We start from the raw sequence: 14,529 nt of genomic DNA, 5'->3' as shown, positions 1-14,529 counted from the left end.
CCACTCAGGATCATTTCTCGCACTTCTCCCCTAGCCACTCAGGATCATTTCTGATGGATTTATAATGAACTTGAGTACAATAATTGTGAGAAACTCTAGTTTACATGGTAAAAACACCTTTAATCATGTGTAAAAATACATTGTTTGTCATCCAATGCATTAGAATTGCTCTTGGAGGACTGGGAAAGCTATGCCATGACAATGCAAATTCGGGCTCTGGAGCGACGGTGCAGGCTTAAAATTCGTGCTGTTCTGGCACTTCCCCTCTAGCCACTCCAGGATCATTTCTGATGCATTTAATGAAGTTGAGTACACTAATTATGAGAAGCAGTAGTTTATAAGATAAAAACACCTTTAATCATGTGTAAAAATACATTGTTTGTCATCTAATGCATCAGAATTGCTCCTGGAGGTTTGGGGAAGCTATGCCAGAACAGTGCGAATTTAGGCTCTGCTTTGGCAGTGCAGGCTCAAAATTTGCATTCTCTAGCACTTCTCCCCCTATAGCCACTCAGGATCATTTCTGATGCATAATGAAGTTGAGCACACTAATTGAGAAACATTAGTTTACAAGATAAAAACACCTTTAATCATGTGTAAAAATACATTGTTTGTCATCCAATGCATCAAAATTGCTCCTGGAGGACAGGGGAAGCTATGCCAAAAGAGTGTAAATTCAGGCTCTACAACGGGGAGGACTGGGGAAGCTATGCCAAAACAGTGCAAATTTAGGCTCTGTAGTGGCGGTGCAGGCTCACAATTTCCACTATTCTGGCACTTCTCCCCTAGTCACTCAGGGTCATTTCTGATGGATTTATAATGAAGTTGAGTACACTAATTATGAGAACCTGTAGTTTACAAGATAAAAACACCTTTAATCATGTGTAAAAATACATTGTTTGTCATCCAATGCATCAGAATGCATCAGAATTGTTTTTCATCCAATGCATCAGAATTGCTCCTGGAGGATAGAGGAAGCTATGCCAGAATAGTGCAAATTTAGGCTCTGCAACAGCGGTGCAGGCTCAAAATTTGCACTGTTCTAGCACTTCTCTCCTAGCTACTCCGGATCATTTTTGATGATGCATTTATAATGAAGTTGAGGACACTAATTGTGAGAAACAGTATTTTACAAGATAAAAACACCTTTAATCATGTGTAAAAATACATTGTTTGTCACCCCCAATGCATTAAAGTTGCTCCAGGAGGACTGGGAAAGCTATGCAAGAACAGTGCGAATTTAGGCTCTGCAGCAGCAGTGGCGGTGCGGGCTCAAAATTTGTGCTGTTCTGGCACTTCTCCCCTAGCCAGTGAGGATCATTTTTTATGCATTTATAATGAAGTTAAGTACACTAATTGTGAGAAACTATAGTTTACAAGATAAAAACACCTTTAATCATGTGTAAAAATACATTGTTTGTCATCCAATGCATCAAATTGCTCTAGGAGGACTGGGGAAGCTATGCCAGAAGAGTGCAAATTTAGGCTCTGCAGCGGCGGTGTAGGCTCAAAAATTCGCACTATTCTAGCACTTCTCCCCTAGCCACTCAAAACCATTATTAATGCATTTATAATGAAGTTGAGTACACTAATTGTGAGAAACAGTAGTTTACAAAATAAAAACAACTTTAATCATGTGTAAAAATACATTGTTTGTCATCCAATGCATCAAAATTGCTCCTGGAGGACTGCGGAAGCTATGCCAGAATAGTGCGAATTTAGGCTCTCCAACGGCGGTGTAGGCTCAAAATTCACACTGTTCTGGCACTTCTACCCTAGCCACTTAGGATCATTTCTGATGCATTGTAATGAAGTTGAGTACACTTATTGAGAAACAGTAATTTACAAGATAAAAGCACCTTTAATCATTTGTAAAATTACATTGTTTGTCATCCAATGCATCAGAATGGCTCCAGGAGGACTGGGGAGGCTATGCCAGAACAGTGCAAATTTAAGCTCTGCAACGGTGTGCAGGCTCAAAAATCATGTTGTTCTAGCACTTCTCCCCTAGCCACTCAGGATCATTTGTGATGCATTTATAATGAAGTTGAGTACAGTAATTGTGAGAAACTCTAGTTTACATGGTAAAAACACCTGTAATCATGTGTAAAAATTACATTGTCTGTCATCCAATGCATTAGAATTGCTCCTAGAGGACTAGGGAAGCTATGCCAGAACAATGCGAATTTTGGCCCTGGAGCGGCGGTGCACGCTCAAAATTCGCGCTGCTTTGGCACATCTCCACTAGCCACTCAGGATCATTTTTGATGCATTTAGAATGAAGTTCAGTACACAAGTTGTGAGAAAAAATAGTTTACAAGATAAAAACACCTTTAATCATGTGTAAAAATACATTGTTTATCATCCAATGCATTAGAATTGCTCCTGGAGGACTGGGGAAGCTATGCCAGAACAGTGTGAATTTAGGCTCTGCTTCGGCGCGGTGCAGGCTCAAAATTTGCGCTGTTCTGGCACTTCTCCCCTAGCCACTCAGGATCACTTCTCCCCTAGCCACTCAGGATCATTTCTGATGCATTTATAATGAAGTTAAGTACACTAATTGTGAGAAACATTAGTTTACAAGATAAAAACACCTTTAATCAAGTGTAAAAATACATTGTTTGTCATTGAATGCATCAAAATTGCTCCTGGAGGACTGGGGAAGCTATGCGAGAAGAGTGCGAATTTAAGCTTTTCCCAGCAGCGCGGTGAAGGCTCAACATTTGCACTATTCTGGCACTTCTCCCCTAGTCACTCAGGATCATTTCTGATGGATTTATAATGAACTTGAGTACAATAATTGTGAGAAACTCTAGTTTACATGGTAAAAACACCTTTAATCATGTGTAAAAATACATTGTTTGTCATCCAATGCATTGTTTGTCATCCAATGCATTAGAATTGTAAAAATACATTGTTTGTCATCCAATGCATTAGAATTGCTCTTGGAGGACTGGGAAAGCTATGCCATGACAATGCAAATTCGGGCTCTGGAGCGACGGTGCAGGCTCAAAATTCATGCTGTTCTGGCACTTCCCCTCTAGCCACTCCAGGATCATTTCTGATGCATTTAATGAAGTTGAGTACACAAATTATGAGAAGCAGTAATTTATAAGATAAAAACACCTTTAATCATGTGTAAAAATACATTGTTTGTCATCTAATGCATCAGAATTGCTCCTGGAGGATTCGGGAAGCTATGCCAGAACAGTGCGAATTTAGGCTCTGCTTTGGCAGTGCAGGCTCAAAATTTGCATTCTCTAGCACTTCTCCCCCTATAGCCACTCAGGATCATTTCTGATGCATAATGAAGTTGAGCACACTAATTGAGAAACATTAGTTTACAAGATAAAAACACCTTTAATCATGTGTAAAAATACATTGTTTGTCATCCAATGCATCAAAATTGCTCCTGGAGGACAGGGGAAGCTATGCCAAAAGAGTGTAAATTCAGGCTCTACAACGGGGAGGACTGGGGAAGCTATGCCAAAACAGTGGAAATTTAGGCTCTGTAGTGGCGGTGCAGGCTCACAATTTCCACTATTCTGGCACTTCTCCCCTAGTCACTCAGGATCATTTCTGATGGATTTATAATGAAGTTGAGTACACTAATTATGAGAACCTGTAGTTTACAAGATAAAAACACCTTTAATCATGTGTAAAAATACATTGTTTGTCATCCAATGCATCAGAATGCATCAGAATTGTTTTTCATCCAATGCATCAGAATTGCTCCTGGAGGATAGAGGAAGCTATGCCAGAATAGTGCAAATTTAGGCTCTGCAACAGCGGTGCAGGCTCAAAATTTGCACTGTTCTAGCACTTCTCTCCTAGCTACTCCGGATCATTTTTGATGATGCATTTATAATGAAGTTGAGGACACTAATTGTGAGAAACAGTATTTTACAAGATAAAAACACCTTTAATCATGTGTAAAAATACATTGTTTGTCACCCCCAATGCATTAAAGTTGCTCCAGGAGGACTGGGAAAGCTATGCAAGAACAGTGCGAATTTAGGCTCTGCAGCAGCAGTGGCGGTGCGGGCTCAAAATTTGTGCTGTTCTGGCACTTCTCCCCTAGCCAGTGAGGATCATTTTTTATGCATTTATAATGAAGTTAAGTACACTAATTGTGAGAAACTATAGTTTACAAGATAAAAACACCTTTAATCATGTATAAAAATACATTGTTTGTCATCCAATGCATCAAATTGCTCTAGGAGGACTGGGGAAGCTATGCCAGAAGAGTGCAAATTTAGGCTCTGCAGCGGCGGTGTAGGCTCAAAAATTCGCACTATTCTAGCACTTCTCCCCTAGCCACTCAAAACCATTATTGATGCATTTATAATGAAGTTGAGTACACTAATTGTGAGAAACAGTAGTTTACAAAATAAAAACAACTTTAATCATGTGTAAAAATACATTGTTTGTCATCCAATGCATCAAAATTGCTCCTGGAGGACTGCGGAAGCTATGCCAGAATAGTGCGAATTTAGGCTCTCCAACGGCGGTGTAGGCTCAAAATTCACACTGTTCTGGCACTTCTACCCTAGCCACTTAGGATCATTTCTGATGCATTGTAATGAAGTTGAGTACACTTATTGAGAAACAGTAATTTACAAGATAAAAGCACCTTTAATCATTTGTAAAATTACATTGTTTGTCATCCAATGCATCAGAATGGCTCCAGGAGGACTGGGGAGGCTATGCCAGAACAGTGCAAATTTAAGCTCTGCAACGGTGTGCAGGCTCAAAAATCATGTTGTTCTAGCACTTCTCCCCTAGCCACTCAGGATCATTTGTGATGCATTTATAATGAAGTTGAGTACAGTAATTGTGAGAAACTCTAGTTTACATGGTAAAAACACCTGTAATCATGTGTAAAAATTACATTGTCTGTCATCCAATGCATTAGAATTGCTCCTAGAGGACTAGGGAAGCTATGCCAGAACAATGCGAATTTTGGCCCTGGAGCGGCGGTGCACGCTCAAAATTCGCGCTGCTTTGGCACATCTCCACTAGCCACTCAGGATCATTTTTTGATGCATTTAGAATGAAGTTCAGTACACAAGTTGTGAGAAAAAATAGTTTACAAGATAAAAACACCTTTAATCATGTGTAAAAATACATTGTTTATCATCCAATGCATTAGAATTGCTCCTGGAGGACTGGGGAAGCTATGCCAGAACAGTGTGAATTTAGGCTCTGCTTCGGCGCGGTGCAGGCTCAAAATTTGCGCTGTTCTGGCACTTCTCCCCTAGCCACTCAGGATCACTTCTCCCCTAGCCACTCAGGATCATTTCTGATGCATTTATAATGAAGTTAAGTACACTAATTGTGAGAAACATTAGTTTACAAGATAAAAACACCTTTAATCAAGTGTAAAAATACATTGTTTGTCATTGAATGCATCAAAATTGCTCCTGGAGGACTGGGGAAGCTATGCGAGAAGAGTGCGAATTTAAGCTTTTCCCAGCAGCGCGGTGAAGGCTCAACATTTGCACTATTCTGGCACTTCTCCCCTAGTCACTCAGGATCATTTCTGATGGATTTATAATGAACTTGAGTACAATAATTGTGAGAAACTCTAGTTTACATGGTAAAAACACCTTTAATCATGTGTAAAAATACATTGTTTGTCATCCAATGCATTGTTTGTCATCCAATGCATTAGAATTGTAAAAATACATTGTTTGTCATCCAATGCATTAGAATTGCTCTTGGAGGACTGGGAAAGCTATGCCATGACAATGCAAATTCGGGCTCTGGAGCGACGGTGCAGGCTCAAAATTCATGCTGTTCTGGCACTTCCCCTCTAGCCACTCCAGGATCATTTCTGATGCATTTAATGAAGTTGAGTACACAAATTATGAGAAGCAGTAATTTATAAGATAAAAACACCTTTAATCATGTGTAAAAATACATTGTTTGTCATCTAATGCATCAGAATTGCTCCTGGAGGATTGGGGAAGCTATGCCAGAACAGTGCGAATTTAGGCTCTGCTTCGGCGGTGCAGGCTCAAAATTTACATTCTCTAGCACTTCTCCCCCTATAGCCACTCAAGATCATTTCTGATGCATAATGAAGTTAAGTATATTAATTGAGAAACATTAGTTTACACGATAAAAACACCTTTAATCATGTGTAAAAATACATTGTTTGTCATCCAATGCATCAAAATTGCTCCTGGAGGACAGGGGAAGCTATGCCAGAAGAGTGCAAATTCAGGCTCTACAACGGGGAGGACTGGGGAAGCTATGCCAAAACAGTGGAAATTTAGGCTCTGTAGTGGCGGTGCAGGCTCACAATTTCCACTATTCTGGCACTTCTCCCCTAGTCACTCAGGATCATTTCTGATGGATTTATAATGAAGTTGAGTACACTAATTATGAGAACCTGTAGTTTACAAGATAAAAACACCTTTAATCATGTGTGAAAATACATTGTTTGTCATCCAATGCATTAGAATTGCTCTTGGAGGACTGGGAAAGCTATGCCATGACAATGCAAATTCTCCCCTAGCCACTCAGGATCATTTCTCGCACTTCTCCCCTAGCCACTCAGGATCATTTCTGATGGATTTATAATGAACTTGAGTACAATAATTGTGAGAAACTCTAGTTTACATGGTAAAAACACCTTTAATCATGTGTAAAAATACATTGTTTGTCATCCAATGCATTAGAATTGCTCTTGGAGGACTGGGAAAGCTATGCCATGACAATGCAAATTCGGGCTCTGGAGCGACGGTGCAGGCTTAAAATTCGTGCTGTTCTGGCACTTCCCCTCTAGCCACTCCAGGATCATTTCTGATGCATTTAATGAAGTTGAGTACACTAATTATGAGAAGCAGTAGTTTATAAGATAAAAACACCTTTAATCATGTGTAAAAATACATTGTTTGTCATCTAATGCATCAGAATTGCTCCTGGAGGTTTGGGGAAGCTATGCGAGAACAGTGCGAATTTAGGCTCTGCTTTGGCAGTGCAGGCTCAAAATTTGCATTCTCTAGCACTTCTCCCCCTATAGCCACTCAGGATCATTTCTGATGCATAATGAAGTTGAGCACACTAATTGAGAAACATTAGTTTACAAGATAAAAACACCTTTAATCATGTGTAAAAATACATTGTTTGTCATCCAATGCATCAAAATTGCTCCTGGAGGACAGGGGAAGCTATGCCAAAAGAGTGTAAATTCAGGCTCTACAACGGGGAGGACTGGGGAAGCTATGCCAAAACAGTGCAAATTTAGGCTCTGTAGTGGCGGTGCAGGCTCACAATTTCCACTATTCTGGCACTTCTCCCCTAGTCACTCAGGGTCATTTCTGATGGATTTATAATGAAGTTGAGTACACTAATTATGAGAACCTGTAGTTTACAAGATAAAAACACCTTTAATCATGTGTAAAAATACATTGTTTGTCATCCAATGCATCAGAATGCATCAGAATTGTTTTTCATCCAATGCATCAGAATTGCTCCTGGAGGATAGAGGAAGCTATGCCAGAATAGTGCAAATTTAGGCTCTGCAACAGCGGTGCAGGCTCAAAATTTGCACTGTTCTAGCACTTCTCTCCTAGCTACTCCGGATCATTTTTGATGATGCATTTATAATGAAGTTGAGGACACTAATTGTGAGAAACAGTATTTTACAAGATAAAAACACCTTTAATCATGTGTAAAAATACATTGTTTGTCACCCCCAATGCATTAAAGTTGCTCCAGGAGGACTGGGAAAGCTATGCAAGAACAGTGCGAATTTAGGCTCTGCAGCAGCAGTGGCGGTGCGGGCTCAAAATTTGTGCTGTTCTGGCACTTCTCCCCTAGCCAGTGAGGATCATTTTTTATGCATTTATAATGAAGTTAAGTACACTAATTGTGAGAAACTATAGTTTACAAGATAAAAACACCTTTAATCATGTGTAAAAATACATTGTTTGTCATCCAATGCATCAAATTGCTCTAGGAGGACTGGGGAAGCTATGCCAGAAGAGTGCAAATTTAGGCTCTGCAGCGGCGGTGTAGGCTCAAAAATTCGCACTATTCTAGCACTTCTCCCCTAGCCACTCAAAACCATTATTAATGCATTTATAATGAAGTTGAGTACACTAATTGTGAGAAACAGTAGTTTACAAAATAAAAACAACTTTAATCATGTGTAAAAATACATTGTTTGTCATCCAATGCATCAAAATTGCTCCTGGAGGACTGCGGAAGCTATGCCAGAATAGTGCGAATTTAGGCTCTCCAACGGCGGTGTAGGCTCAAAATTCACACTGTTCTGGCACTTCTACCCTAGCCACTTAGGATCATTTCTGATGCATTGTAATGAAGTTGAGTACACTTATTGAGAAACAGTAATTTACAAGATAAAAGCACCTTTAATCATTTGTAAAATTACATTGTTTGTCATCCAATGCATCAGAATGGCTCCAGGAGGACTGGGGAGGCTATGCCAGAACAGTGCAAATTTAAGCTCTGCAACGGTGTGCAGGCTCAAAAATCATGTTGTTCTAGCACTTCTCCCCTAGCCACTCAGGATCATTTGTGATGCATTTATAATGAAGTTGAGTACAGTAATTGTGAGAAACTCTAGTTTACATGGTAAAAACACCTGTAATCATGTGTAAAAATTACATTGTCTGTCATCCAATGCATTAGAATTGCTCCTAGAGGACTAGGGAAGCTATGCCAGAACAATGCGAATTTTGGCCCTGGAGCGGCGGTGCACGCTCAAAATTCGCGCTGCTTTGGCACATCTCCACTAGCCACTCAGGATCATTTTTGATGCATTTAGAATGAAGTTCAGTACACAAGTTGTGAGAAAAAATAGTTTACAAGATAAAAACACCTTTAATCATGTGTAAAAATACATTGTTTATCATCCAATGCATTAGAATTGCTCCTGGAGGACTGGGGAAGCTATGCCAGAACAGTGTGAATTTAGGCTCTGCTTCGGCGCGGTGCAGGCTCAAAATTTGCGCTGTTCTGGCACTTCTCCCCTAGCCACTCAGGATCACTTCTCCCCTAGCCACTCAGGATCATTTCTGATGCATTTATAATGAAGTTAAGTACACTAATTGTGAGAAACATTAGTTTACAAGATAAAAACACCTTTAATCAAGTGTAAAAATACATTGTTTGTCATTGAATGCATCAAAATTGCTCCTGGAGGACTGGGGAAGCTATGCGAGAAGAGTGCGAATTTAAGCTTTTCCCAGCAGCGCGGTGAAGGCTCAACATTTGCACTATTCTGGCACTTCTCCCCTAGTCACTCAGGATCATTTCTGATGGATTTATAATGAACTTGAGTACAATAATTGTGAGAAACTCTAGTTTACATGGTAAAAACACCTTTAATCATGTGTAAAAATACATTGTTTGTCATCCAATGCATTGTTTGTCATCCAATGCATTAGAATTGTAAAAATACATTGTTTGTCATCCAATGCATTAGAATTGCTCTTGGAGGACTGGGAAAGCTATGCCATGACAATGCAAATTCGGGCTCTGGAGCGACGGTGCAGGCTCAAAATTCATGCTGTTCTGGCACTTCCCCTCTAGCCACTCCAGGATCATTTCTGATGCATTTAATGAAGTTGAGTACACAAATTATGAGAAGCAGTAATTTATAAGATAAAAACACCTTTAATCATGTGTAAAAATACATTGTTTGTCATCTAATGCATCAGAATTGCTCCTGGAGGTTTGGGGAAGCTATGCCAGAACAGTGCGAATTTAGGCTCTGCTTTGGCAGTGCAGGCTCAAAATTTGCATTCTCTAGCACTTCTCCCCCTATAGCCACTCAGGATCATTTCTGATGCATAATGAAGTTGAGCACACTAATTGAGAAACATTAGTTTACAAGATAAAAACACCTTTAATCATGTGTAAAAATACATTGTTTGTCATCCAATGCATCAAAATTGCTCCTGGAGGACAGGGGAAGCTATGCCAAAAGAGTGTAAATTCAGGCTCTACAACGGGGAGGACTGGGGAAGCTATGCCAAAACAGTACAAATTTAGGCTCTGTAGTGGCGGTGCAGGCTCACAATTTCCACTATTCTGGCACTTCTCCCCTAGTCACTCAGGGTCATTTCTGATGGATTTATAATGAAGTTGAGTACACTAATTATGAGAACCTGTAGTTTACAAGATAAAAACACCTTTAATCATGTGTAAAAATACATTGTTTGTCATCCAATGCATCAGAATGCATCAGAATTGTTTTTCATCCAATGCATCAGAATTGCTCCTGGAGGATAGAGGAAGCTATGCCAGAATAGTGCAAATTTAGGCTCTGCAACAGCGGTGCAGGCTCAAAATTTGCACTGTTCTAGCACTTCTCTCCTAGCTACTCCGGATCATTTTTGATGATGCATTTATAATGAAGTTGAGGACACTAATTGTGAGAAACAGTATTTTACAAGATAAAAACACCTTTAATCATGTGTAAAAATACATTGTTTGTCACCCCCAATGCATTAAAGTTGCTCCAGGAGGACTGGGAAAGCTATGCAAGAACAGTGCGAATTTAGGCTCTGCAGCAGCAGTGGCGGTGCGGGCTCAAAATTTGTGCTGTTCTGGCACTTCTCCCCTAGCCAGTGAGGATCATTTTTGATGCATTTATAATGAAGTTAAGTACACTAATTGTGAGAAACTATAGTTTACAAGATAAAAACACCTTTAATCATGTGTAAAAATACATTGTTTGTCATTCAATGCATCAAATTGCTCCAGGAGGACTGGGGAAGCTATGCCAGAAGAGTGCAAATTTAGGCTCTGCAGCGGCGGTGTAGGCTCAAAATTCGCACTATTCTAGCACTTCTCCCCTAGCCACTCAAAACCATTATTGATGCATTTATAATGAAGTTGAGTATACTAATTGTGAGAAACAGTAGTTTACAAGATAAAAACAACTTTAATCATGTGTAAAAATACATTGTTTGTCATCCAATGCATCAAAATTGCTCCTGGAGGACTGGGGAAGCTATGCAAGAATAGTGCGAATTTAGGCTCTCCAACGGCGGTGTAGGCTCAACATTCACACTGTTTTGGCACTTCTCCCCTAGCCACTCAGGATCATTTCTGATCATTTATAATAATGAAGTTGAGTACACTAATTGTAAGAACTTGTAGTTTACAAGATAAAAACACCTTTAATCATGTGTAAAAATACATTGTTTGTCATCCAATGCATCAGATTGCTCTAGGAGGAATGGGAAAGCTTTGCCTGAACAATGCGAATTTAGGTTGCAGCAACGCGGCGGTGCATGCTCAAAATTTGCACTGTTCTGGCACTTCTCTCCTAGTAGCCACTCAGGATTATTTCTGATGCATTTATAATAATGAAGTTGAGTACACTAATTGTCAGAAACAATAGTTTACAAGATAAAAACACCTTTAATCATGTGTAAAAATACATTGTTTGTTATCGAATGCATCTGAATTACTCTTGGAGGATTGGGGAAGCTATGCCAGAACAGTGCAAATTTAGGCTGTACGACAACGGTGCAGGCTCCAAATTTGCACTGTTCTGGCACTTCTTCCCTAGCCACTCAAGATCATTTCTCGCACTTCTCCCCTAGCCACTCAGGATCATTTCTGATGGATTTATAATGAACTTGAGTACAATAATTGTGAGAAACTCTAGTTTACATGGTAAAAACACCTTTAATCATGTGTAAAAATACATTGTTTGTCATCCAATGCATTAGAATTGCTCTTGGAGGACTGGGAAAGCTATGCCATGACAATGCAAATTCGGGCTCTGGAGCGACGGTGCAGGCTTAAAATTCGTGCTGTTCTGGCACTTCCCCTCTAGCCACTCCAGGATCATTTCTGATGCATTTAATGAAGTTGAGTACACTAATTATGAGAAGCAGTAGTTTATAAGATAAAAACACCTTTAATCATGTGTAAAAATACATTGTTTGTCATCTAATGCATCAGAATTGCTCCTGGAGGTTTGGGGAAGCTATGCCAGAACAGTGCGAATTTAGGCTCTGCTTTGGCAGTGCAGGCTCAAAATTTGCATTCTCTAGCACTTCTCCCCCTATAGCCACTCAGGATCATTTCTGATGCATAATGAAGTTGAGCACACTAATTGAGAAACATTAGTTTACAAGATAAAAACACCTTTAATCATGTGTAAAAATACATTGTTTGTCATCCAATGCATCAAAATTGCTCCTGGAGGACAGGGGAAGCTATGCCAAAAGAGTGTAAATTCAGGCTCTACAACGGGGAGGACTGGGGAAGCTATGCCAAAACAGTGCAAATTTAGGCTCTGTAGTGGCGGTGCAGGCTCACAATTTCCACTATTCTGGCACTTCTCCCCTAGTCACTCAGGGTCATTTCTGATGGATTTATAATGAAGTTGAGTACACTAATTATGAGAACCTGTAGTTTACAAGATAAAAACACCTTTAATCATGTGTAAAAATACATTGTTTGTCATCCAATGCATCAGAATGCATCAGAATTGTTTTTCATCCAATGCATCAGAATTGCTCTTGGAGGATAGAGGAAGCTATGCCAGAATAGTGCAAATTTAGGCTCTGCAACAGCGGTGCAGGCTCAAAATTTGCACTGTTCTAGCACTTCTCTCCTAGCTACTCCGGATCATTTTTGATGATGCATTTATAATGAAGTTGAGGACACTAATTGTGAGAAACAGTATTTTACAAGATAAAAACACCTTTAATCATGTGTAAAAATACATTGTTTGTCACCCCCAATGCATTAAAGTTGCTCCAGGAGGACTGGGAAAGCTATGCAAGAACAGTGCGAATTTAGGCTCTGCAGCAGCAGTGGCGGTGCGGGCTCAAAATTTGTGCTGTTCTGGCACTTCTCCCCTAGCCAGTGAGGATCATTTTTTATGCATTTATAATGAAGTTAAGTACACTAATTGTGAGAAACTATAGTTTACAAGATAAAAACACCTTTAATCATGTGTAAAAATACATTGTTTGTCATCCAATGCATCAAATTGCTCTAGGAGGACTGGGGAAGCTATGCCAGAAGAGTGCAAATTTAGGCTCTGCAGCGGCGGTGTAGGCTCAAAAATTCGCACTATTCTAGCACTTCTCCCCTAGCCACTCAAAACCATTATTAATGCATTTATAATGAAGTTGAGTACACTAATTGTGAGAAACAGTAGTTTACAAAATAAAAACAACTTTAATCATGTGTAAAAATACATTGTTTGTCATCCAATGCATCAAAATTGCTCCTGGAGGACTGCGGAAGCTATGCCAGAATAGTGCGAATTTAGGCTCTCCAACGGCGGTGTAGGCTCAAAATTCACACTGTTCTGGCACTTCTACCCTAGCCACTTAGGATCATTTCTGATGCATTGTAATGAAGTTGAGTACACTTATTGAGAAACAGTAATTTATAAGATAAAAGCACCTTTAATCATTTGTAAAATTACATTGTTTGTCATCCAATGCATCAGAATGGCTCCAGGAGGACTGGGGAGGCTATGCCAGAACAGTGCAAATTTAAGCTCTGCAACGGTGTGCAGGCTCAAAAATCATGTTGTTCTAGCACTTCTCCCCTAGCCACTCAGGATCATTTGTGATGCATTTATAATGAAGTTGAGTACAGTAATTGTGAGAAACTCTAGTTTACATGGTAAAAACACCTGTAATCATGTGTAAAAATTACATTGTCTGTCATCCAATGCATTAGAATTGCTCCTAGAGGACTAGGGAAGCTATGCCAGAACAATGCGAATTTTGGCCCTGGAGCGGCGGTGCACGCTCAAAATTCGCGCTGCTTTGGCACATCTCCACTAGCCACTCAGGATCATTTTTGATGCATTTAGAATGAAGTTCAGTACACAAGTTGTGAGAAAAAATAGTTTACAAGATAAAAACACCTTTAATCATGTGTAAAAATACATTGTTTATCATCCAATGCATTAGAATTGCTCCTGGAGGACTGGGGAAGCTATGCCAGAACAGTGTGAATTTAGGCTCTGCTTCGGCGCGGTGCAGGCTCAAAATTTGCGCTGTTTTGGCACTTCTCCCCTAGCCACTCAGGATCACTTCTCCCCTAGCCACTCAGGATCATTTTTGATGCATTTATAATGAAGTTAAGTACACTAATTGTGAGAAACATTAGTTTACAAGATAAAAACACCTTTAATCAAGTGTAAAAATACATTGTTTGTCATTGAATGCATCAAAATTGCTCCTGGAGGACTGGGGAAGCTATGCCAGAAGAGTGCGAATTTAAGCTCTGCCCAGCAGCGCGGTGAAGGCTCAACATTTGCACTATTCTGGCACTTCTCCCCTAGTCACTCAGGATCATTTCTGATGGATTTATAATGAACTTGAGTACAATAATTGTGAGAAACTCTAGTTTACATGGTAAAAACACCTTTAATCATGTGTAAAAATACATTGTTTGTCATCCAATGCATTGTTTGTCATCCAATGCATTAGAATTGTAAAAATACATTGTTTGTCATCCAATGCATTAGAATTGCTCTTGGAGGACTGGGAAAGCTATGCCATG

The sequence above is a fragment of the Cibotium barometz genome, chromosome 52, assembly GCF_041138505.1.
Source record: "Cibotium barometz isolate CiBa-2024 chromosome 52, ASM4113850v1, whole genome shotgun sequence".
Taxonomy (NCBI): Eukaryota; Viridiplantae; Streptophyta; class Polypodiopsida; order Cyatheales; family Cibotiaceae; genus Cibotium; species Cibotium barometz.
This window is presented reverse-complemented; position numbering follows the sequence as displayed.